The 25,857-nt window shown below is 40.8% G+C and overlaps 1 pseudogene; it reads right to left on the minus strand.

The window, feature by feature from the left end:
• Positions 1 to 251: 251 nt before the first annotated feature.
• LOC128563368 (dnaJ homolog subfamily B member 14-like) lies at positions 252 to 24,877 on the minus strand (annotated as a pseudogene).
• Positions 24,878 to 25,857: the final 980 nt, after the last annotated feature.

The following is a 25,857-nucleotide window of genomic DNA, read 5'->3' on the forward strand; positions in this document are numbered from 1 at the left end:
TATTCTCTCCAGACATTTTTAGTTAGGAATCATATAAGCTTGGAAAATGCAAATAATTGCAGAAGCATATCTAAAATATTAATTTTAGTTTTCAATTCTTACTACTTAAAGGAGCCAGTGGGTCATAAACTGTTCAAGATTTGGGAACCAACAGGTCAGATTAGTTTTTAATATCAAATCTTTTTCTTCATCTTTCATGATGATACTAAACTTACAGAAAAAACAAAAAAGGTATACATAAAAATCCCACTTCATTCTCCTTTATAAAGACTGGTCAGCCGCTCTAATTCCTTACAGTTGTCCATGCACAAGGCATCCGCCTTCCCTCGGAGAAGATCATCACGGTATACTTTTGCTGCATACTGCATATCTTGTTTTTTCTTGTGTTTCTTTCCATCAATTATTTCAGATATTAGTCACATAATTTTCTACAACACTCTTTTCTACGTTTTTTATGTTAACAATTTTCTTTTTGTTCTTTTAAATTTATTTGCCATGTTCTTTACTTCTATGCCGTGTCTCCATTGCTATCTGTTCCTCTGACTTAAAGGGAATGTATCAATAGTTTTTTTTTATTATTATTAAATCATAGCTATGTACATTAATGAAATCATGGGGTACCATGTGCTGGTTTTATAAACAATTTAAATATTTTCATCACACTGGTTAACATAGCCTTCCTGGCATTTTCTTAATTATTGTGTAAACACATTTATATTCTGCATTTAGTAAGTTTCACATATACCTTATAAGATGCACCATAGGTGTGGTCCCACCAATTACCCTCCCTCCACCCATCCTCCGCCCTTCCCTCCCCTCCCTTTCTCTTTTCCCCTTTCCCCATATTCTTAGGCTATAATAGGATTATAGCTTTCATATGAAAGCCATAAATTAGTTTCATACTGGGGATGAGTACATGAATACTTGAGCAATTGGATACTTTTACTTCCATTCTTGAGATACTTTGCTAAGAATAATGTGTTCCAGCTCCATCCACGTAAACATGAAAGAGGTTAAAGTCTCCATCTTTTTTTAAGGCTCCATAATATCCCATGGTGTACCTTCTATAATAACATTCCTTTATATTCATTTTAAAAGTCTTTGTTGACATAATAAACAACACACAAATTTTCTGTCTACATTTTAATGGTTGGCCCTGATCCAGATCTGGGATATAAGAAATAATGAGGATTAGAGACCATCAATTGGCTTAATAATGACAGGAGGATCAATACAATAATGGGCATCAGCTGGATAAACATAGAAAAACCTCCAGCTCTTCTTTCTTCATCTCTTTCATGGCCACTATGTTGATGTTGATTTTGTTAATGTCTGTAACCAGCCCCTACATTTAAAAATGAATGTACACTACCTGAAGGAAATCCACCACCAAAAAATATATTAAACAAGTCTTCTGGAGTTCTATCAGCTTGACAACCTCTATGAAATTAAATCTCCCATTGTTTTGGTGATTCTAAGCTTGTTCTTCATTGCATGTGAGGTCGTATTGTTTTCGTTGTTCTGCATTACTTAAAACAGCATAAGCGTTTCCAATCTTTTTGAAAGCATCTGTTGCTCCAGGTGTATGGTTTTTGTCTGGATGAAACTTTAAAGCAAGCTTTCTATAAGCTTTTTTTTTTTTTTTTCAATTTTCATCACCAGCATCTTTCCTAACTCCAAGTACTTCATAGTAATTTTTACATTTGTTTATACTGAGAACTCCATCTATTTGGTCTTTGGTATAGCCTTTTCCACCTTCACCACTACCAGATGTGCTGTCCTTCCTCCAATTAGGCTTACTTTGATCATCACCTCCTGATGGTTTTCGGCAAGGAGCGCTATTTCCATCTATGCTTCTATTTTTCATCATTATTTCCAATAGTGCGAGGCCTGAGGGCAGTGGGTGGAGCTTCTCAGCTTCTGCAGGAAGCACTCGGCCTTCTCCTGGTGCCCACGTTCGGGGCCTCCCTGGCGATCTTGACACATTTCTCGGCCTCATCCCAGTTCCCCTCAATGGCCTGCGGCTTCTTCCGTTTCCTCCGGTAGCGCTGTTCCAGCAGAGAGGAATGGCAGCACGGTGGGGGCGTGCGCGGCAGGAGGAGGAGCGCAGGGGACCCAGCCGGCTCCGCCTCCTCCCGGCGGCCTTCCCGCCCCGCGCCAGCCGCTTCCCTACCTGGTCCGGACAGCGTTCTCAGGCTGGCGTCCGACCCCACCCAGTGGTCTGTCACGGCGACCCCCCGCCGGGGCTGGCGGAGGTGGCCCGGCTGCAGGTCGCGGAGGACTGCAGTGGAGCCCGGGCCCCAGACCTCCGCGCACAACTGGCGCGGACAGGGGCGGGGAGAGCCCTGCCCTAACTTTTATCCTGGATAAGGCTCTCCTAGAGAGTGTAAGTTATCTGTTCTGTTCTTTTATTTATTTATTTTTTTATTTTCAAACTTTATTTCTGCAAAGTCAATCAACAAGTGTTGGAAGGAAAAAGTGTAAAAATTATTCTTGCATATTTGGGGAGAGTGGTTTTTTTTTACAGGAATAAACTTAACACAAGACACAGCCACAAGGGCCTCCGGGAATATAAATAAGTTTCCTGCGAGCGTCATACTGGTTACAGGTCAGATAAGTTGGGGTTGGTTTTTCACCCAAAATAAAGAAGTTCCCCAGGAAAGGCACACTGTAAACGTCCCTGACTTAATTCTTCATAGCTGTAGTTAGGCAGGGCTTAGAGCTTGTAGCCAATCTCCTGAGAGTCACAAGGATAAAGAAGAGAAGATTATAAAAGTTGTAAAATGAAGAGGGATAAAACATAAGGCCATCAGTACAAATTTATTTACATAGGTGTACTGGCCCAGAATCTGGGATTTATTATGTAAGGTCAAGTGCTCCGGATAAGCAACAATAGTCAGACCTGCTCATTGAAACCTGGATTCAATGGTGGCCCCTGTAAATGAGTTCAAAGTATTAGAACCCCTCTTGTATTCTGTGACCCAAGGAGACCAAGGAGAAATGGAAATATTGTAAGAACTTACGTGCAAATTCTCCACTCCCCTTTAATTATAACCCTCAGCCTAGGACAGCCTGAGCAAAGCACCCTGCAGTCAACGCATCAAGAAAGACTTTAGGTTGGGCGGCACTTGTGGCTCAGTGAGTAGGGCGCCGGCCCCATATGCCGAGGGTGGCGGGTTCAAACCCGCCCCGGCCAAACTGCAACAAAAAATAGACAGGCATTGTGACCGGCGCCTGTAGTCCCAGCTACTCGGGAGGCTGAGGCAAGAGAACGGCGTAAGCCCAAGAGCTGGAGGTTGCTGTGAGCCGTGTGACGTCACGGCACTCTACTGAGGGCAGTAAAGTGCTCTGTCTCTACAAAAAAAAAAAAAAAAAGAAAGAAAGAAAGACTTTAGGATTATCCTTGAAAACTTTCGTGGTGTCCATGTCTGTAGGCCAGAGACAGTGGGGTGGTTGTAACACAAGAATAACTAACAGAACCGAAATTTGGTGACCAATGTAGGTTTTTTTCTGGGAATTAGTGTGTTTTAGAAAATCAATCAATTTACCACATTACCAAAATAAAGGAGAAAATCTAATTACCTCAATGGAGGTAGTAAAGACACTTGATAAAATTAAGTAATCATTCATGACAAAAATGCTCAGCAAATTAAAAAATAAAAAGAAACTTTCTTAATCTGATAAAGAGTATCCTCAAAAATCCTTCAGCTAATTCATTCTTAATGGTAAAACATTGAACACTTTCTTCCTGGGGTTAGAAACAGAAACACCACTTCAATTTGACCTTTTTTCTTCACACTTCCAAAAGGCACGAAAAATAAGTTAGAGGTGGGGGAAAGGAAAAGCAGAGAGAGGGAAGGAGGGAGGCGGCTGGGGTCTTGGTGTGTGCCACACCTTTTGGGGGCAAGAGATGATTGTGAGAGGGACTTTACCTAACAAATGCAATCAGTGTAAACTGGTTTCTTGTACCCTCAATGAATCCTCAACATTAAATAAAAAGAAAAAGAAGTTAGAAGTATTAATATTGGAAAAGGAAAGAATAATTGAAAGTGTTATTAATCACAAAGGACATAATTGTGTACCCCGAGGAAACTGCAAGCAAAGTACAAGAATTAAGTGAATCTGAAAAACTTGTCTATATGTAGAATAGTTAAAAATTGTATTTCTAATTATCAATTATAAACACTTTAAAATGAAATAAAAGAAATAAAACTAGCATAAAACATCAAACATTCAGGTAAGATCTAATGAAAAATATAAAGATTTTTCATAATGAAAACCAAAAAAGGAAAAATGCAGAGAGAAATTTAAGACTAAAGAATGGAGAGATATAGAGTATTTATAAATTAGGTAAACATACTGAAAATTGTTACAATGTCATTTGTTACTGGATTGAACTATGGAGTCAATGAAACCCAATCAAAAGCTCAAATCTTTGAGGGGAAGGGCAGAGTTGGTAATCTCATAATACTCATACTACCAGATTTGAATAATTAAAGTTAAGATTTTTCATTTAATGTAGTGTGGTATTAATTCAAACAGTGTAGTATGAAATAAAATGGTGTGGATTAAGAGAATAGGACTCCAGAATTCAGTCCCCTCTGCACTCAATGTGTTGATTTAATGACAATTCAGTGGAGGAAAGAAAAGTAAAATAATTGAACATCTGTAGGGAAAAAAAAATAACAGCCACAACATCTTTTTCTAAAATTGTACTGAACACAACACACAAAAAAAACCTAAGATGGACCATACAGCCAAATATAAAAGGTAAAATACAATACTTCCCAAAGAAATCATAAGATGCTATCTTCATGACCTTAAGGTATACAAAGATACTCATCTCCATCACTCTGGGATTGGCCACTGGTGTCTTATTTAGTTCATTTGGAGAGATCGTGTTTTCTTGGATGTTCTAGATACTTGTGGATGTCTTTTGGTATCTGGGTTTTGAAAAGTTAGGTATTAATTCTAATCTTTGCAGTCTGGGCATTTGTACCTGTGGTTTTTGGTAGGCAAGGGAATTTGAGTGTTGCAATCTAAGTATTTGGTCAGTGCAGCCATGTCAGCACTAGGGAGCGCACTAAGACTAGTAACATCATGACTCCTACCACCTACTGGTAGTACCGCCTTGTTGGACCTCTGTAAGGCAGGGAGAATTCCATGGATTACCATCTCACTCTCTTCCTTCACTTTCCACAAAATAAGAGACTCATTCTCCATGCTGGGGTGCCAGGAGTTGAGGGAGTGATGATGCAAGCCCTTCCCACAGCCACCACTGCACTAGTCACACCAGTCTATGTAGCCTGGCTACTCCTGGTGTTTGTTCAAGGCCCAAGTGCTCTTTCACCAGTAGGTAGTGAATCCTGCTAGGGCTGGGTCTTTCCCTTTAGGGAAGCACGTTCCCTCTGGTCCAGGGTCAAGTCTAGTAATGTCATCTAGGATCTAAGGTCTGTAACCAGGGACTTCAGGCATCTCTGTGGTACTTTATTTTATGATGTGACAAAGTACCCTGTACTCTTCCCTTTCCTTTTCCAAAGTGGAAAAGCTCTCCATAAGCTGCACTTCCTGGAGTTGAGGTACGGGTGATGCGAACACTCCCTTGGCCACCACAGCTGGTTTTTCAGCTATGCATACCCCGGGTCCACTGGATCGAAGCTCAGAACAGCACTAAGACTTGCCTAAGGACCACAGTCATTGTGGCCTGAGTATCTTTTACATTTTTTCCTGGCCTCAGGCCACTTTCTTGAGCTGGTGATGGAGTTAGCTGGAGCTCAGGTTCCCACTGCAGGGGTGAAAGATTCCCTTCTGGGGCTCGTCTGTATGCTCCCTTCTTGGGTGCCAGCAGAATTCTGCCCTGTGTGGTTTCCCTGTGACCGGGTGGCCGTGTGTTCCAATACCCAGTCCTACAGTTCTCTGTCCTCCTTTCTCCAAGCACATAGATTCTCTCAACACACAGTGCTGGCCTGACACCTCTGGAGGTATGGGAGGTGTTGTGAGGTGTTGTGGACTGATAAACCCATTTTTCTTACCTTCTTAAGTGACTCTTTACATGTTATGATGGTAAAAGTAGGTACTGTGATTGCTTGTCTGATCTTTGGTTCTTATAAAGGTGTTTTTCCGTGTGCATAGCTGTTCAATTTGGTGTTCTTGCAGAGGGACAATACCTGGAGGGGACTATTTGGCCATCTTTGCTCCACCTCTCAACTATGCCAAGATTTTTAAACAAGACATACCTACATAAACACACACGATAACCAATTATAGACTGCAGCTTACCAAAATTCAGAACTTTATTCAACAAAATCCATTATAAGGAGAGCTAAAAGACAAGCCACAAAATGAGAGGTGATCATGAGGATACATCTAAGAAACAAGGACCTCATCTCCTATTATACCTGTATACTCAGATAAATATATATACAACTATATCTATTCACATCTATGATGTAAATAAACGGCAAATTTTATTTCATATTTCATTATTAGAATTTTTTTTCGTTTAGGGTATTATAAGTGAATTTGCTATGAAAGTTTTTTACATGTCTTTTGGTAGTCACTGCACTCAATTCTCTTGGGTATACAGCTAGGATTAGAAATGCTCTCTTAAAGGGTACAGGGATACTGCCCAACAATTTTCCAAAATGGTTTTACTAACATAAATTCCCACTAGCAATATATGAGATTTCCAGTTACTCTGCATTCTTGTCAACACTTCGTATTGTCTGTGTTTTCATTTTAGCTATCTGAGCAGTATGTAGTGGTACTTATTGTAAGTTTAATTTGCTGTTTCCTGATGAGTAACAAGGTTGAGCATCTTATCTTTGCATAATCTTGTTGATGATTTGGATCTCATCTTTTATGATATATTATTTAAATCTTTTGTCCATTTTAAAATCAGTTGTTTATTTTGGAAAATGTCTCTGAGTTTGAATTTTCTCCAGCTTTATTGATGTATACATGACAAAAATTGTATTTATATAGGGTTATAACTTGATATTTTGATATATGTCATCATTGTGAAAGAATCACTCCAATGCAGTTAATTAACACGTCCATTCATGTGGTTAGCATTTTCATTTCTACCTTTGTGTGTGTGTAATACAAACAACAATATTTGGTTTTTCATCTAATTTTGTATTTTGTGTCTCAGTTAATACACTGAAAAAATTTAAATATTCTCATTATCTCATTGAATATATTATTCCAGGCCAGGTGCACCTGGTCATGCCTTTAATGTCTTGGGAGACTGAGGCAGAATTGTCTGAGGACATGTTTTCAAAACCAGTCACATCAACATAGCAAGACCCTGTCTCTACAAAAATTAGGGGTGATGCATAACTGTAGGTGGCTGAGGCAGGAAGATCTCTTGAACCCAGGAGACTAATGATAAAGTGAGTTATGATTGTACCACTTCGTTAAGCCCATGTGAGTGATTCTGTCTATAAAAACAAAATGTATAACATTCCATGATATTAGCATAATAATTTGCACAATAATTCCACATTTGTTGAAATTTTAGTTTTTATGTCCACTTTCTGGTTTTATGAATAGCCAACTAGTGCACATCTGTGAGGCAGTATAATGCCAGGAACGCGATGTGTGGGTGCAGGTACGCCCCACAGTATCGGATTTGTTCCAGAGACCACTTGGCAGTTACAAATGCTGGTAGTAGGAAAAGCACTTCTCCGCATTTGTCTAGATCTTGAACTATGTAGGACTTACTGTTAAAACTGCATTATGTGGTCAAGGGCAGAGCCCCAAATATACACATGGCTGTGCCTCCTAGTTTCCAGAAGGAAATATTTCTGAACTGAAAACTTGATTGAGGATGCATATCAAAGGGAGAAGAGAGTGGAAGCTCTTGGAAAGTGAAGGGCTACAAAGTTTCAGAAAAACATGATAAGTTGGGAGACAGTTCAGAGGAGAGCTAGCATCTGACAAAAAGTTTACAAAGAAGATCTAGGAAAAAGGTGGAGAAATATAGGGAGTATATACACCTGACATGAAGAGCCTGACTATAGGAAAGATCATGTTCACATGGCCCATGGAAGACTCAGGTGAGGCTGCTCAAGACCAGATTCTGCCTGAAGGCCTTGACACTCCTAGGCCCTATTTCACCACCATGGGGTGAGGGAGCAAACAATTTATTCACACTGTGAGCTATGCCTGGCTTGGGGGAGCCACAGACCTGTAATGAAATTAATGTAGAGGTCTGGGACTCTCTATTCCTTGGGTAGAGTTAGAAATAAAGGTATAGTCACAGTGGTTAACATAGCCTTTCCGGTGTTATCTCAGTTACTGTGCCAAAACATTTACATGTATACAGTTATGATTTAATAAAAAATAATAATAATAAAAAAATAAAGGTATAGTCAATATAATGAATGGAAGATTGAAGTAATAGGAGGGAATTGATTCCTGAATTTGAAAATATTAGATTCATTCATCAAGGCATGTAAATATGTGTGGGTGCGGTTGTGTGTATGTAGTATGTCTGAAGTCCTTGTACAGTTTGTTACATTAACTTCAGAAAAATAAGTGCTCTAAATTTACCCCCATATCACTCGAAGTCTTAATTATATTTTTTCTTTTTTTTTTATTAAACCATAGCTGTGTACATTAGTATAATCGTGGGGCACCATACACTTGGTTCATAGATCGTTTGATGCATTTTCATCACATTAGTTAACATAGCTTTTGTAGCATTTTCTTAGTTATTTTGTGAAGACCTTTACATTCCACATTTACTAGGATTCACATATACCCTTGTAAGATGCACCGCAGGTGTAATCCCATTAATCCCCCTCCCTCCCCTCCCTTTCCCCTTTTTCCCTATTCTTAGGTTGTAACTGGGTTATAGCTTTCATGTGAAGGTCCTAAATTAGTTTCATAATAAGGGTGAGTACATTGGGTACTTTTTCTTCCATTCTTGAGACACTACTAAGAAGAATATGTTCCAGTTCCATCCATGTAAACATGAAAGAGGTAAAGTCTCCATCTTTCTTTAAGGCTGCATAATATTCCATGGTGTACATATACCACAATTTATTAATCCAGTCATGGATCGATGGGCACTTGGGCTTTTTCCATGACTTAGCAATTATGAATAGGGCTGCAATAAATATTCTGATACAAACATCTTTGTTATGGTGTGATTTTTGGTCTTCTGGATATATGCCCAGTAGGGGGATTACAGGATTGAATGGCAGATCTATTTTTAGATCTCTAAGTGTTCTCCATATCTCTTTCCAAAAGGAATGTATTAATTTGCATTCCCACCAGCAGTGCAAAAGTGTTCCCTTTTCTCCACATCCACGCCAACATCTCTGGTCTTGGGATTTTGTGATATAGGCTAGTCTCACTGGAGTTAGATGATATCTCAAAGTAGTTTTGATTTGCATTTAAAGATGATGAGCTTTTTTTCATATGTCTGAAGGCCGTGCGCCTGTCTTCTTCAGAGAAGTTTCTCTTCAAGTCCCTTGCCCAGCCTGCGATGGGATCCCTTGTTCTTTTCTTGCTAATGCGTTTGAGTTCTCTGTGGATTCTGGTTATTAAACCTTTGTTGGAGACATAACCTGCAAATATCTTCTCCCATTCTGAGGGCTGTTTGCTTGCTTTATTTACTGTGTTCTTGGCTGTGCAGAAGCTTTTTAGTTTGATCAAGTCCCAATAGTGTATTTTTGAAGCAGCTTCAATTGTCCGGGGGGTCCTTCTCATAAAAAACTCAACTTATTTTAGTTTTGGATTGTTGGGTATTATTCATTTTATTTGAGTCAGCTACTCTGATTGAAACACTAAAGGCTAACTTGAAAACATTTTCTATTCAACATTCATAAGACTAAAATAAGTGTAATAGAACTTTAGATTTTATATCTAGGTTAGAGTTAGGCAAAAAAATTCTGTAGCTAACACGGATTTGAGGATCTGTGTAATTCTGAGAGTATAAAATGTCTGGTAGAAGCAGAAATTCCAGCTATTTCAGACTTCCAATGTCCAAGTCAAAGGCTGCACAAAGCACAGGGGGACTCAGGTAATAGCTGGTTACACATAAAACAAATGGAACATTTCATTGAGGCAAACATATAGTGTGAAGAATGTGTAAAGTCATAAAATGGGATGGTAGGGGAGGGCAGAGGGACCTAGAAGTCTCAACAGGGGCAGAGGGTTTTCTGGGATGGTGGGTGGGGGCTGTGGCTGCCCTCCTCCTGTTGTTCCCTCCACACCCTCAAAACCCCTTTGTGACTCTCCTGTGCTGTGTGATGCAGTCCTGGGGCTACAGCCAAGCCTGGACACCCTCAGCACTCAGTTGCTTCAGGCAGCCCCACTCTCCAGACAGTGCAGAAGAGTTCCTGTTTTCTGAACAACTATACTGAGCCCTGGCTGAGTTCTGCTTCTGTTTCAGATTGTTGCTTTTGTGCCTCTGCTACCTTGTGTTGAAAGCATTTTCACCAAACTTCTGGAAAAACTCAGACATCCAAAAGGTAAGGAACTCCCAAGAGGGATTCCCTGTTGCTGTTTCCAAATCCTATTCCCATATTTCTAAATGAGTCTGATTGGCTTGGAGAGTTATAGAGCATCACTCCTCCAGGGGGAGAGGTTGGACAGGGCTAGGGGTTCAGGAGGATGAAGCTTCCAAGTTAGGCTCACAGGCTGCCCAACTTGGTGTGGTGGGGGCTTCTTGATAAATCCCAAAATACATGACTTCTTGATTCTGGATTGGCATGTTGAGAAAGTGACACTTGATTGTTGCTTTCCTGTATTGGGTATCACTGAGCCAACCCTTCCTTCATGTTGAGCTGCTCAGGAGAGCTATGTCCAGGCCTTCCAAGCTCTGTCCTCAGAATGCAGGGTCCTCTGAGGGAGCAGATGTGACTCCAAGAAAGGCAGACTCCAAGAAAGGCTCATAGGAAGATATTAAGCAACGAGATACCTCTCAGGGTCTCTGCTCTGCCCATTTGTGGGCAGGAAGCAGTGACTGACCTTAACACTGGGTATTCCCCAATAGGTGGCCATATGAGATGTCCAGGAAAGACTACATGTTGGTTTATAATCAGCACTTCTGTCTCTTGACTGTATCAGCACTTTGACTTCTTGGGTGCTCAGCTTCCTCTTCGAAGTAACCAATGATGTCTGAGCTTCATGTGTTTTTTAGCAGCAGGTGAAGTAATGTACTTCATGAATGAAACCGTACAGTCTTGAATCTGTTAATATTACTGTTGACCATTTGAACTTGTCAGCGGATTTGGGGCCATCAGAGTTTTACCCAAGGTTCTCCCCTAAAGGGACTCCAGTATGATCTCTGTGCTCCTATCTTCCTTACATATCACCTACTCTCATGATTTCCCAGGTTTGCAGAGTTACCTAAAGAGAACCAGAAGAGTGAAAGAAGCTTAATTCTACTCTGAAAAGGTGATGAATATTTTCATGTGTTTCTTGGACCCTTTGGAAAGCACGCTGTATACATTTCATGGATTCAGTGCGTCCTGCCCTGTTCATGGGAGGGTGTAGATATGGAGTGCTGATGTGAGTAACGGCCTGGGAGGAGACCACAGAGGGCATTGTGAAGTCATGGTAGGTTGAGGTGACAGGGAGCATGCTTCAGGAGGTCCTACCCTGGTAGAAAAGTAGGCCCCTCTTTCTTTGTTCTGGTTCTGTCCACAGCTATGTCCCTCTTGTATTCTGCAGCCCCTAGGCTAGCACTGTGGTACTGTCCAAATTCATCACCCACGTGTCCAGACCCTCTGTGAGATGTGCCATGGAACAACTGTTAAATTCAAGCCACTGTTGTCCTGGGAGTTCCTGAAGATGCTGCTCCCCACACCGGCATATCCTCTCCTGCTGTTTTCATGAGACAATCTTCACCCACCCTCTTCTCTGCACTCTTAGGAAGCACCCCAGAAAAATTAACACCAGCCTTTCTATCTGAGCTTTCTTCACCTCCACCCTCCATCTTCTCTTCTGACCTTATGTGACTTAACTTCACCCTCAGCACTCAGTCACTCTCTGCTCCCGATGCCTGTTTCTCCCTTGGATTCCACATTCCCAGTGGACATTCTGCACCCCAGCCACTTGCTTTCTTCCTCTCCCTCCATGCAACACTCAGGGAGCAGATGTTGTTCTCCAAGCAGAGATGACTTTCTCTCTGAGCACTGTGAAGTGATTTTGATCTCTGCCTTTCCTAGGATGTCAATCTCTTACCAAGTTTATCCCAGAAAATAGTCACACGGATTCCCATGTTTGTCATCAGGAACCAACAGCCTGTCTGCTTCACCACCACCAGAAGGCACTTTAGCTGTGACTTAACCTGAACATGTTTCCATCTAAGGAAGCTTGTTCTGGAGACGTTTTCCCCAGATGGTGCTGAGGAGCTATCCACCATGTCCCAGCAATCACAGGCACTGACTCTCCAAGCAGTGTCAGAATTCTCCTGCGGGAGCCTCCATCTCTGAAGTTTATTCCCCTTCGCCTTCTAAGGCTTCATTTGTGTGAGATCCTATAGCCAACCTAGTAGCAACTGTTTATGTCTCCCTACCCAAGTTGTCCTGGCCCTCTCGGAGACACAGGTTTAAAACTGTGAATATTTGATGGCATGGAAGGAAAAGGGAAAGAAAATGTGTTCTTTTCCAAAGCAACTTAGGCCAGATTCCCAACTACCAAAATTTGCCATGTATATTGTTCATCTTTTTGCCCCAATTTTTGAGGGATAAACAAGAGTGCTCATCTTATGTGGGTGGTAGGGCTTGAGAGTGGGGTTGTCCAATGTGTCTCGAGGAGCTGTTGTGCTTTCCTTCTTGAGCTTCCTGAGTTCATGGAGATCCAGTCCAGGAGAATCCAAGATGTGGTGGGAGTGAGCCAGTGTGGCCTCTGCCTAGTGCCATGACCAAGGGAGGGGCCTGTGGTGGGTCTGGCAAGGCAAGCCCTGGCCTAGGAGGATCAAATCTGTGGCCCATGGTGTTGCACAGAAGGGGTTGGGAGACTGGCGCAGAAGAAGCTGGGGACCTGCGCAAAGAGGGTTTGAGCCCTGCAGAGAGGTGTTTGAGAGCCCTGCATGGGTCTCAGGGAACATCATGGCTGCCTTTGGGTTGAGCAGCTCAGAAGGTCCTGCCCCAATAGCCACATATGTGAGAAAGTTGTATGTGGTCCCTGATGTGGTGAGTGGAGAATGGCTCCCAGGAGCAAAGGAAGGGGCAGCCTTCACAGAGTGGGTGGCTGTGGAAGGGTGGCACAATCTGCATGTTTACGGAGGAATGTTAGTCTTCCCCACATGTGTTTCTTCCGGCCAAGAACTGAGTTATGTTTTCTGAAATTTGGGGGCCAAAAATGTGGATGCACAGTATATGTGGCAAAATATGGTCAGTTTTTCATGGACAATGTTAGCATCAATAGCCAACAAGCATGGCTCAGCAGATTCCCTTCCTTTGTGAACCAGCAGAGGAAAACCAGAGACCTGCACGTTCACAGCATTTCCTGTGTCCTAAGAACTTTGATGACAGAGAGCCAAATACATCCAGCTCTCCTGGAAGCTCCTGTCTCTTCAGGGTGAGTCTCTGACCTTTGTGGTGCTTGTCCCTGTTCCTCAACATCTGTGTTCTTCAATGTCAAATACCTTCATAGCTGAAGAATCCCCAGTAATTAACTATCTCCAACCTCTGTGTCAAACCCTGCCCAATCTCAGTCCTTAACCCTCACTCAGGTTCAGTCTCAGGCTAAATTTAAATTTCCCCTCCCTAGCCTATCACCTTTTTCCCTCTCACAGCTTAGATTCTGGGGGATGTGTTTTCATAAACCCCAAAATGAGGCACAGTGTGTTAGCCATCTGACATTTCCCATCTGGTCTGGAATGTGTCTCAAAAAGAGCAGAAAATTATGTGGGGTTATACTCTGTAATCAAGAAATCCCTGGAAGAACTTTGTCCTCTAGTTCCCAACATCACATTGCTCAGCCAGTCCTCCAAGGTCTGCATTCCAGCCCCCATCCTTTGAGATTTTTCTGTCAGCCCTGAGCTTCTGAAGAAAACAGGGCAGCAGCATCACAAAAGAATTTTGGATTCAACCAAACTGGAAGTTTCCAAGAGAGATGCTGAGAAATGCTTCACTTAACAAGGATACTCAGAAGGATCAGGAATTAGCGTGAGGAATGGCCCAAAAGATTATCTGTTGAGTGATTCAGAGTGTCTTCAGATAAGTATCTGGGTGGGTCTAACTCTGTGAAAGGCCTAAGAAATCAGGGAATAATTCACGAGCTTCAAGAGTGAGCTTACTTCTCAATAAACTGGAACACGTGGGATCACAAATTCTGAAGGTGGGATATCCAAGCACCCTCCAAGAAGAAGCTCTGAAGCTAGTCATGTAGAATAGTTTGGGACAACAAATTCAGTTGTCAGCTTGGAGTATCCCCTCGTTCCTCCTTATCTGTGGTCACAGGGTATAGGGAGCCCTAGGACAATCTCTGTTTTATACCAAGCATGAGCCAACAGAGAATGCACAATTATGAATGGCAGGCTGACTCTTCTGTTCACCCCTCATGGAAGCATAGACAAGATGCATGAGGACGTGCTTTTGGAGGACATGTCTTCCCCCTCCCTATGATGGAAGGGTGGGGGGGAGTGAACATCACATTAGAAAGTAAATGATTCCTTGTTGTCAGTGGATTTCTAAATGCAGAATAAAACAGAAGGGGTAAGATTTTCTGGAAAAGGGCAGCCACCAATTGTGTCAGGACCATTTCCAACCCATGCCCAACAGAGAGCCTATGCTGTATGCATGACCTCGTGAAGGTTGCACATTGGTCAGGTGCCTTCAGGCCCCCCTGCACTGCTGAGATTGCTGAGTCTCTCCGCTTCCTTGCATTGCATGAAAGGAAAACTCTAACCCTTAAAATAAAAATCAAGAGATTCTTCCTAATAAATTTTCTCCTGAGAGTCATGTCTTTTCTTTGTGCTGTCTTTGGGGTATAGGAGTTGGGGAACTCAGAGTGTATGCTTAGGCGGGATGGTAGGAGGTAGTTCACTTTTTCCAAGTTGCTTATTTTGGCCTCCAGAAGTTGACCAGTGCCCTGGAGCTCTTGTTAAGGAATGGATATTGTGTCCCGCCACACCTACTTCCCTGCCTGAGGATGTTTGAGAAGATGGGCTGCTTCCCATCTCTTGGCCTTTATGAAATTATATTGCAGCTCACACCTTCTCTCTCATTATCCGTTTTATATCCCTTAGAGCAGCTGTTCTCAACCTGTGGCTCAACCACAGGATCTTTATTAAAGGCTCACACCATTTAGAATGTTGAGAACCACTGTCTAGAGGATTAAACAAGATAGTTCTTTCATATATGTAGAGCAGGATAAAGATAGGTATGTATTACAGAAAATGGTGGTTTAATCATGTCTCCGAAAATGTTGTCAGTGACCAGAGGATCACACAGGTGGGTGAGGTGGGTGGGAGTGGTTGAGGGGTTATTGCTGTGGTGCACGCTGGGCTGTTTGAAAAAGGATCTGATGAAAAGGGTAGTTGGTGGTAAGGAACCTTTTATGTGGGGCATGATCATGTGTCATAGCAGCACACAGGTACTTGGACCTTAATGGTGTGGTTTCTTCACTGGAATTTGAGGAACATAAAAATATTACAGGCTTAATTGATAACTGGGTTTTGAATGTGGCCAATATTTGGACGCGTAAGGTGCATGTTATCTCGGAGGTATTAGATGAGATAAAGAGAGCGTTGCTTGTGAGGAAATTGCCAATAAGCAAAAGTTTATGTGGCCTGGGAAGAGGGATCCAGAAATCATATATCATGCTAAAAGAAAAAGAGATTCAGGTTAGAGGAAGCCAAATAGTTAAGTGGATAAATAGGGATAGTCTTTAACACTATTGTGCTAATGTTGTTTAATTGCCAAATGCTGCTTGTTGCAGCTTTTTCATTTTGTGTCTACCTACTCTTTGACCTGACAGTCATTTGTAGCTTCTAAAACTGTGTTGTGTGCCAGGCAGCCAGCCCAGGTCTAGCACTCTCATCCCTCCCCAGTCTAAAGGGCATGGCCAGGCACATTTCCAGTAAAACCTTGACCATACGACAAGCTGCCCATATTTTCAGTCCCTGTTTCTGAATAGCTGAGAGATAGTGAAGAAGTCACACAATCAGGAGCTGTAATTTATGATGCTGCATTTCATTTTGACTCTAAACAAATTTTGGTGGTCCTGTCTTTCTTGTTACCCATGGCAGTGTATCCAAACCTTTGCCACTCTACAAACTCACCACAGAACTTTACATTGAAACTCTCCTAGTAACCTGCGTGTCACATCTCCCTTTATGGAGAAATTTAAACCCACAGGTAGTATTCAATATTTTCCCTTGGACATCGTTTTCAGGTACCTTCTTCCTTTCTGTTCTTTTTCTCTCAAGACACAGAAGCAAAGTGCACCTGCACCCAATATGCCCTCATCCTTATGTTCTACTGTCTTCTTAGTTACATTGATCATTGAATATTTCAGCTGCCTTTTCTTACCAAATCTGTCTCTACACCAGCTCGTTCCCATTAACTGCCACATTGTAGTCTCTTTAGTCATTCAATGAATCCTTCTCCATCTTCTACCCCCTTCTAGCTATGATTGCATTTCTGTCTTCTTTTCTCAGCCAGACTTCTTTATAGAGATGTCTGATTACTGGACCCAAAGGTATATTTATTATATGGAAATAGGATTGTGTCGATCTCTTTATTTCATTTCAAATTAATATGAGGCTACAAATTTTTAGATTACATTGTTCTCACTTCCAAGGTTAGGTTCAAGTTGTAAAAGAACCCCTCACACATTTTGCCCATTAGGTGAGATGCCCACATACCCTCCCTCCTGTCAATCATCCTTCCCTCTACCTCCTCCACCCCACCCCCCGTACTAAACTATTTTTGTGTTTCATTGTTCATGTGAACATGTAATTATTCATAAATTGGTTCAAATTGGTATTGCATACATTGGATGTTCATTTTTCCATTCTTGCAATACTTTACTAAGAAGAATGTATTTCAATTCCATCATAAGGAGAATTCTTTGAGATCTAAAAGTTGATCTTCCATATGATCTGTCAATTCCATTACTATATATCTACCTAGAAGAATAAAAATAATTTTAATACAAAGTCATTTTCAACAGAATGTTTATTGCAGCGCTATTTATAATTGTCTGTCTCTTGACAATGACTAACTTTCTCTTCATCACCTAACACATGATGTCCAAGCTCTTCTTCATGGAGAAAACCTCAAAGTCAGAGTTCAGACATTTTCAGGCAAAAATGTGTGACATAACCTTATAAGGATCTGAGTATACAAGCAGGCAGGAATCAACCTGTGAAGAAGTTTAGGTTAAGAACTTTGTGCTATGTTCATCAGGTACTAATATAGCAGATGTAGGTGGTACTAATCCTTTCTGACAATAGATACAAGCAATCCTTTATATGATGTAAACCTACATATTTTGGGTATGTAAATTAACAGACTGATCAATAGGGTACTACTTTGAGGGCAACCACAAGGTGTTAAGTGTTTAAAACTATAAGAAAGGTGGCACCACAAAACAAGTGGTTGTTGTAATCAATGAGGAAACGAGAAAATGTTGATCCAGAGATCAGAGGTTTCTGAGCAATGGTATGAAGCAGTGATTTTAATGATCATTAATTAAATGATTTTTGAAAGAAGTTCAAAGTACATAAGTATGTTCCTTTTTTAAAATTCTCTTTTGTGATCAGCATAATTTAAGTGTGCAATGGAAGTTTAAGTATAGTTTCAAGTGTGCCATGAGGTGGAAAATTTGCAAAACACTGGTATGGAACACAGAGATACACAGTAGTGGATGCCAAGAGGTTGTCAGGGAAAAGATAATTTTTGCTAAAATCCTGGAGAAAGAGGACAACAGATCCTTCCACTGCAGGAAGAGGGCCCTGTAGTTCCATCAACATGAATGCTAGAGGTGCATTAAGAGCCACTGGGCATGCGTGTGATGGTGCTGATGAGTTTTTCAGAGACAGAAGTGCCAAATCCTTCTCCTTGGCATCAGAGGCAGAAGCTAAAGCAAAAGAGGTGCTCCCTGAATGCTTTGAGGCTCCCTGGTAGTTAATATGATCAGTGCTTTGACAGTGAAATAACATTTTTCTGAAGGGGCCAATCAGGATTTACCATTAACTGTGGAGTGCAAGGTATATATGTAGCTCCTGGCGAAGATGCTGTACTTGTGTAAGTGCACATTTACACACATGCACACACCCACAGACTTACGAAGGTGGGGGAGACCTTTGAACTGAGTCAACTAACCAGAACAACCCCTTGCTAATCCTGTTCTAATGTTTAAGATCTCAGTAAAAAGCACTATCAGTCCTCTCTGTGTCCCTCTCTCTTTCTCTGTCTCTTTCTCTACATTTTTGCCATCTGGTCTTGAGAACTTGGAGTCAGGGCAATGTATGAGTTCAAATTTTGCCACTAGCTTTTGGTGTGAGTTTACGGAACTCAATTCTCCATTTCTCCGTCTGATAAATGAGATAACGATTCTAATTACCTTTGGGGTGTGTTGTGAGGATCAAAGGAGATAGAGCATATAGTGCAGTTGCGGGATTTCTATCCCTTGATGTCACTGTCAGAAAGGATTAATTTTCCAATGTGAATAGCCCCGAGAGGCTTTCAGAACATTTCCTGGCCTTTGTTCTTCACTCTTCTTCCACAATGAGAAGTTTATAGCCAGCTGATCTAGCACCTGAAAGCACTTTTTTCTGGAGGCAGCACATTGGATGACAGATTCCCAGTCCCAATTCCTGAGGCAGGGGAAACAGGACTCACTTGATTTGGAAGGAAGAACCCCAAGCTTCCCAGCTGTGGGGCAGAGGTGATGAAGAAGTTGTCTTGGGTGGAGCTCGAGGATGAGGAGTCTGCTGTCTTCCTAGTGAAGCAGGGTTTGACATAGCATAGTGAAAATGTGAAATCATTCAGCAGTTTATAAAGCATCCAGAAATGTGGCTCCCCAAAGTCTACATTCAGGCCAAAGTCAGAGATATTGTTGAGAAAAGGCGTACCCCTTCACTGTGTCCTGAGGTCACACAGTGGCTCTTGGATAATATTTCCAGAAGGACAGAAGAGTACTGAGAGTTTTCTGCAGAGCTTCTCCAGGGTCCATGAGTGGGCTGGACCTCTTCCCTGGAAGGTGGGCCCCTCTCTCCTGCTGCCCATCATCAAGTTGAGAAGATCCACCTGGGACAAGCAAGAACTATGGCACACTTGAGTTCCTGATCATTCTTTAAACCCCTCTGAAGGTGTTTCTGGTGTTACGTATGTCAAAGAAAGAGAGTTACATTTCATTTATTCCTCTAGGACTTGACTTGAGGGTTAAGGTGGTATTTATTCTTTTATGTAGCATGATGATTCTAGGTCTCCTAAAGTTATAGATTCTTAGAAATGAAAATGATGTAGACATTCACTCATCCTCTTTATGTATGTATCGCTTTTATAACAGCTCTGATTAGTGGTCATGTGTCTACATGGTTGACCACCTCTTGTGATAAAGAGGTCACTACTCCCTGTAGAGGACTGTGATGAAGACTATGAGCTCTGGATGGGCTTGAATCCTGGCGCTCTCACTTACTGTCTGTAACTGACCTCAGAGAGCAATTAATTTACTTATTTGTAAAATAGGGATAATAATAATAATAAAGGCATCCTCAAAAAGTTATGAAGATCAAGATAAATTAATATCTTAAAGGCCTAGTCTAAAGCCTTGCCCATAGTTAGCACTTATTAAATGTTACCTGTTGCTGTACTAACAAACATACCAGTTGCATAATTGTTGGAGAAATCACCCAAATCTTCTATTAGACTCTGCCATTAGCATCCACTTAAATCTGTTACTACACCTGTGTTTTATTCACTGGACACCTGTTAGAAGGAATTGTGCAATGGCATGGAAGAATTCAGTAAGACAGTCATTCTTTATCCTTCAACTATTTGCAAATATTTTCTGTGGACAATGATTACAGCTTTCATTAGCTTATAAAAGGAATCCTGACCACTTCTCTGCCCCAAAACAGAGACAATATGGGGTTTTCCTTTAGGTGAGAGAGGCTAGATCTAATTGTCTATTGCAAAACTCCAGGATTAATTCCCAGATCATTGAATAATTTTTCAGGAACAGGAATGATTTATGAAATGTATTTGGAGAATAAGAGAATAGGAACAATACCACATGTCCTGATGAGGATATTTGAACTCAAAAGCACTTTAAGCAAGAGAACAGAAAACTGTTTTGAAATTATCCCTTTCATGGTTTGTTTGTTTGTTCGTTTGCTTTAGAGACCAAGTCTCACTTTGTTGCCCTCGGTTGAGTACTGTGCTGTCACAGCTCACAGCTGTGGTTAGTAAACTCCAGCTATTGGCCTTAGGTGATTCCTTGCCTCAGCCTCCTAAGTAGCTGTGAATGCAGATGCCCAGTACAATGCCTGGCTTTTTTTTGTTGCAGTTTGGCTGGGGCCAGGTTCAAACGCGCTAACCTCAGTATATGGGGTTGGCACCCTACTCAATGAACCACAGGTGCCACCACTCTTTCATGTTCTTAAACATTAAGAACATGAAAGAGTGTAGAAATTTAGAAAAAAGTAGCATAAAGTAGAAAAGTACTAAAGTAGAAATTTAGATGAAAATACAATTGATCTGGAAAAAGCAGAAAGTAAGCGGCAGAATAAGTGATTTAAATCAGCCGTTTAGACAGAATTGGCAATTCAGAAAAATGTGTTAGTAATATACAGGACAGAATTCAGAGTCTTTCTTAAAGGAAGATTAAAATGACAATGATTGTAAAACAGCAAAGAAAGTTGGGTATGGAGAGCACATGGAATTCTAACTTAAGAAAAATAGTATTTGCACAGAAAGGACAGAACAAATTGAAAGAAGAAACCGTGAAAGTTATAGTAAGGTGAATCAAATATTACAGTGAATCCAAAAATCTCATCACAGATTGAAAACCTCACCACCCTGTAGAGCAGCGGTTCTCAACCTGTGGGTCTCCTACATATCAGATATTTATATTACAATTCATAACAGTAGCAAAATTACAGTTATGAACTAGCAATGAATATAATTTTATGGTTGGGGTCACCACAACACATACAATATTAAAGGGTCGCAGCATTAGGAAGATGGAGAACCACTGCTTCAGAGAATCTTAATGAAAAATCCCTACATGTATCTTATTGATATTTTGGTATTTTAGGGCTAGGAATAATTTATTTTCAGAATAAAAGTGTCAATGCCAGAGAATAATAGATTAATTAGAAAGAAATAGAAACAAAAGAGGCTTGAAATTTCTCCTGACTAAACACCAATGCCATAAAATTATCAGATTTTTAAGTGGAAACTCTCACAGCTCACTATTCTATACCCAGCTACATTAACTCTTCTGTATATACGTTTAGAAAATTAAATAAAAATACTGAAAATAGATTTTAAAGTATAATTTTCTTGGCAGCAGTTCATATAATGTGCATAATCTATATCTTATATTTTTGAATAATTCAACAAAGATCATGAATTTGAAGCCTACAAAGAAAACCAAGGACTAACACATTCTAATTCTTATGTTACATAAAAAGAACTTGAGTTATGGCTTTGTTTTCTACATTATGAATAAAGAAATATAGGTTTAAGTAGGCTAATTCTACTATGAACTCAGTATCTGCTGGTAGAATTTATAGAAAGTAGAAGCCACTGAATCAAATCACACACTTGGGAAACATATGATGTTATAGAATGAGACACAGATTTTTAAAATTTTACTTAAAATAAGAGGTCTATGGAGGTTGGATATCTACCTTAAAGTACAAGGGGGAAATGAATTAAATTTGTAGGCTCTTAAGACTATGAAAGGAGGTGGAAATTTGAAACCATTATTTAGGTAATTCATGAATTAATATGTGAGGCCAGCAGCGTAACATGTTCAAAGGCTCTTAAAGATTACAATCCATAAAATATAAAAAATACAAAAAAAAAATTTTGAAATGTAAGTTTCGTGAAAAAAATTGTTTTCAAGGACATTTTTATGTTTGACTGACAAGCAGAACAGGATGCTTAGAGTTTAATATTTCTACCTAAGTCTTTATACATGACAGAAGAGTACAATAGAATATTTTGTGCATTTTCTCAGTGTAACACTTTATTACAGCAGATCAAATAAACCAGACATCAAAGCTGAATTGCAGTTTGTGATTCTGTCTTCCCTCTGTAGCTGCAAAGAACAGCTATTCTTTGTTTTTATTTCCAATATCCCTATTACTAGAGAGGGCCCAGACTTTAAAGCTAAACAATAGGTCATCTACAAGCCCACATAAGAGAGTAACTCAATTCAATTCAGGTTGAGTGGAGGCAGAGCCAGGGAGAGGAAAGGAGGTGGGGGATTGCTGTGCTCACAATCAATGGACACTATGTCAGGGTATATGGCACAGCTTTTGTGTGTAGGACACAACTGTGAGAGAGGATTCTACCTGACAAAGGCAAATATTGTATCCTAGTTGTTTTTTTTTTTTTTTTTTTTCACACTCACATTACCTGGAAATAAAAAAAGAAAAACAAAACAAGAGATTGCAGCAGACAGCGCTGACTGGGGGTGAGCTGGACAGCTTCCTTTTGGTTCTCCAGATCAGTTCTTCTTTGATTTCCGTTGTGCCTGGAGCTATGGGAATCTTCGGCTAGGGTCAGTCAGTAGAGAGCTGCAGCAGATACTGAAGGAAGGAACGAGAGGGACGTAGAACAGTTTATTTATGAACTACTAACTTGTGGCTGCTGCATCTTTAAGAGTTACAATTTGTACCAGGCAACAGGCCTCTCTCTCTCTCTCTTGCTTTCTCTTTCTCTGCTTTCATAACTGCCCTCTCCTCTTGTTCTGTCAGGCCTGGGGTGCAAAGGCCTTCCTGTTACTAGCCTCAGGGTTTTGCACTATCCCTGGTGGTTTCCATCCCCATCCCCCATGCCTTTGTAAATAGTGCCAAAGTTAAAGTTTACTTATATTAACCTTTGATCGTTCTGTTTCCCGTGAGGACTCTTGAGATAAATGGTATCTGGAGTGGATGCAGGAATCAAACCCTCAAAAATGGAATTATGGAATTCGGTTATTTTAAAATTTACTATAGCCGGAATCCTGTCCTTCCTGGGAGAGTGGCTCAACAGTGATACATAAATTGCAGTGATATTCACAAGATCTTCCGTGATGATTGAAGATAAAGTGAGGGTCATGGCACAGCGATGGGAGAACTAGGGTCTGTGGCAATTAGGATTTGTCAAGACAATAGTGGTATTAAGGTTGTAGTATGAAGTGGTTTCTTCTAGAGGCCCTGAAAATCAGCATAGGGAAAGGAAATATTGAAGCCTAGAAAACACACACACATGGAAAATAAGAAAACCTCCAGGGGAATATGAAAGGGTCAATCCTTTCTTTGTAGATGAGATCAGGATGAAAACCAAATCCTGGGACTTGATGGTGACAATGTAGCTCCACTTTGGTGCTTGATCCTGGCAGGGCTCATGTAGCTCCACTTTGGTGCTTGATCCTGGCAGGGCCTATGCCTACATCAGGCTGAGATGTGGAAGATGTAGGTATAGGCCAAAAGCCTACATGTCTTGGGCTCTGCCAGTCTCAGAGTGAGCAGTAAACCATCTTGTTTGGTACAGTCTAGGAGAGACCCAGATAGAACTCCAAAAAAGAACCTACAACCTGAGTATGCAGGAGGTAAAATTCCCATAACTCATGGCTGGACTTAGAGGCTGGGGACTTGCATACAAGTCAACAGCATATGTTAGGAATGTCCAGGCTGTGTTCTTTTAAGATATATTACAGCCTCGAGATGGGTTGAGGCCTAAAAAGCAGGTATTTAATAAGCCTTCTCCCCGCTATGCTCTGTGACCTTATCTTTATGAGATTAAATGGCTGACAGCATGTTTTTCAAAGAAAGTTATTTTCAGTAGAGTAAAAACATAGAAGAATGTATATTAGTTAATCAGTAGACTGTTAGACATTAGAGAAGAGATAATCTACTGTTACAATGTAGTTGTGTGACTAACAGTGTGTACACGCAGCACCAGTTATATAAGCTGGAGAGGAATAAAGAACTTTGCTACTTGCTGCCAGAGCTTGTAGCCCCTGTTATTTCTATACAATTTCAAAAAGCAGGTTCTATACTCTGTGCCACTGACCGCGCATAAGAATTCACGCAACATGTAGGCTGCTTCAAGGAGAAGTGGGACGTTTGGGCACTCTCACTTAATACAGAGAACTTTGGAACCTCTAAGCCCATTTGTTAGAGCTTTTCATGGGAAACCTCCTTGAGTAATGCCCTGAACCCCAGTAAAGGCCTGAGCCCAAAGTCCCATCTCCCTCTTCTGCACCTACTACTGGCTCTGCACACTGTCCCTGTGACTTCCTATTGGCCATAACTGGGTCCCATCTTCCTTCATGGGCCTATAAGTAAAAATGTCTGTCATTTCATATTGTTTGTGTTGCCCCCTCTGTGTCTCACTTGGCTTCTGTAACTTTCCTGCCCTAACTTTCATCCTGGATAAGGCTGTCGTAGAGAGTGGTTATGTGTGTTTTATATATATATATATATTTTTATTTTCAAACTTTGTTTCTGAAGTGAATCAACAACTGTTGGAAAGAAAAAGTGTAAAAGTTATTCCTGCATATTTGGGGAGAGTGGTTTTCTTGACAGGAATAAACTAAACACAAAGCAGAGGCAAGAGTGTTTCTGCCAATATAAATAAGTTTCCTGTGAGAGACGTACCAGGTTACAGGTCAGATAAGTCGGCATTTGTCCTTTCACCAAGATGAAGAAGTTCCCCATGAAAGGCACATTGTAAATGTCCATGACCTGAATCCTGGCAGTCAGAGCAAGGCAGCGCTAGAGCTTGTAGCCACTCTCCTGAAGGCTAAAGTAGAGAAGTTTATAAAAGGGTGTAAGATGAAGTGGGATTAAATATAAGGCCATCAGTACAAATTTATTTACCTGGTGTACTCACCCAGAATCTGGGATTTATTACATAAGCTCAAGTGCTCGTGAGAAGAAACAATAGTCATTTAGACCTGCTGACTGAGACCTTGAGTCACTGGTGGCCCCTGTAAATGAGTTCAAATTATTAGAACTCCTCTTGTATTCCATGACCAAAGGAGACAAAAGAGAAATGGAAATAGTATAAGAACTTATGTACGTATTCTTCACTTGCTTTTAACTATAACCTGCAGCCTAGGAGAGCCTGAGCAAAGCACCCTGCAGTCAACACATCAAGAAAGACTTTATGGTTATCCTTGAAAACTTACATCATGTCTATCCTCTATGACAGAGACAGTTGGGATGGTTGTGACACAACAATAACTAACAGAACCAGAATTTTGTGACTAATGTGTTTTTTTTTCTAGAAATTATTGTGTTTTAGAAAATCAATCGATTCACCACATTACCTAAATAAATGAGAAAATCTAATTGTCTCAATGGAGGTAGAAAAGACACTTGATACAATTAAGTAATTATTCATGACAAAAATGTTCATGAAACTAGAAAACAAAAGGAAACCTTCTTAATCTGATAAAAAGTATCTACAAAAATCCTTCAACTAATTCATTCTTAACGGTAAAACATTGAACACTTTCTTCCTGGCATCACAAAAAGAAACACCACTTCAATTTGACCTTTCTCTGCACACTTCCAGAAGGCACAAAAAATAAGTTAGAGGTGGGGGAAAGGAAAAGCAAAGAGAGGAAAGGAGGGAGGCAGATGGGGTCTTGGTATCTGCCACACCTTTGTGGGGCAACACACGATTGTAAGAGGGACTTTACCTAACAAATACAATC

The sequence above is a fragment of the Nycticebus coucang genome, chromosome 13 (assembly GCF_027406575.1).
Source record: "Nycticebus coucang isolate mNycCou1 chromosome 13, mNycCou1.pri, whole genome shotgun sequence".
NCBI lineage: Eukaryota > Metazoa > Chordata > Mammalia > Primates > Lorisidae > Nycticebus > Nycticebus coucang.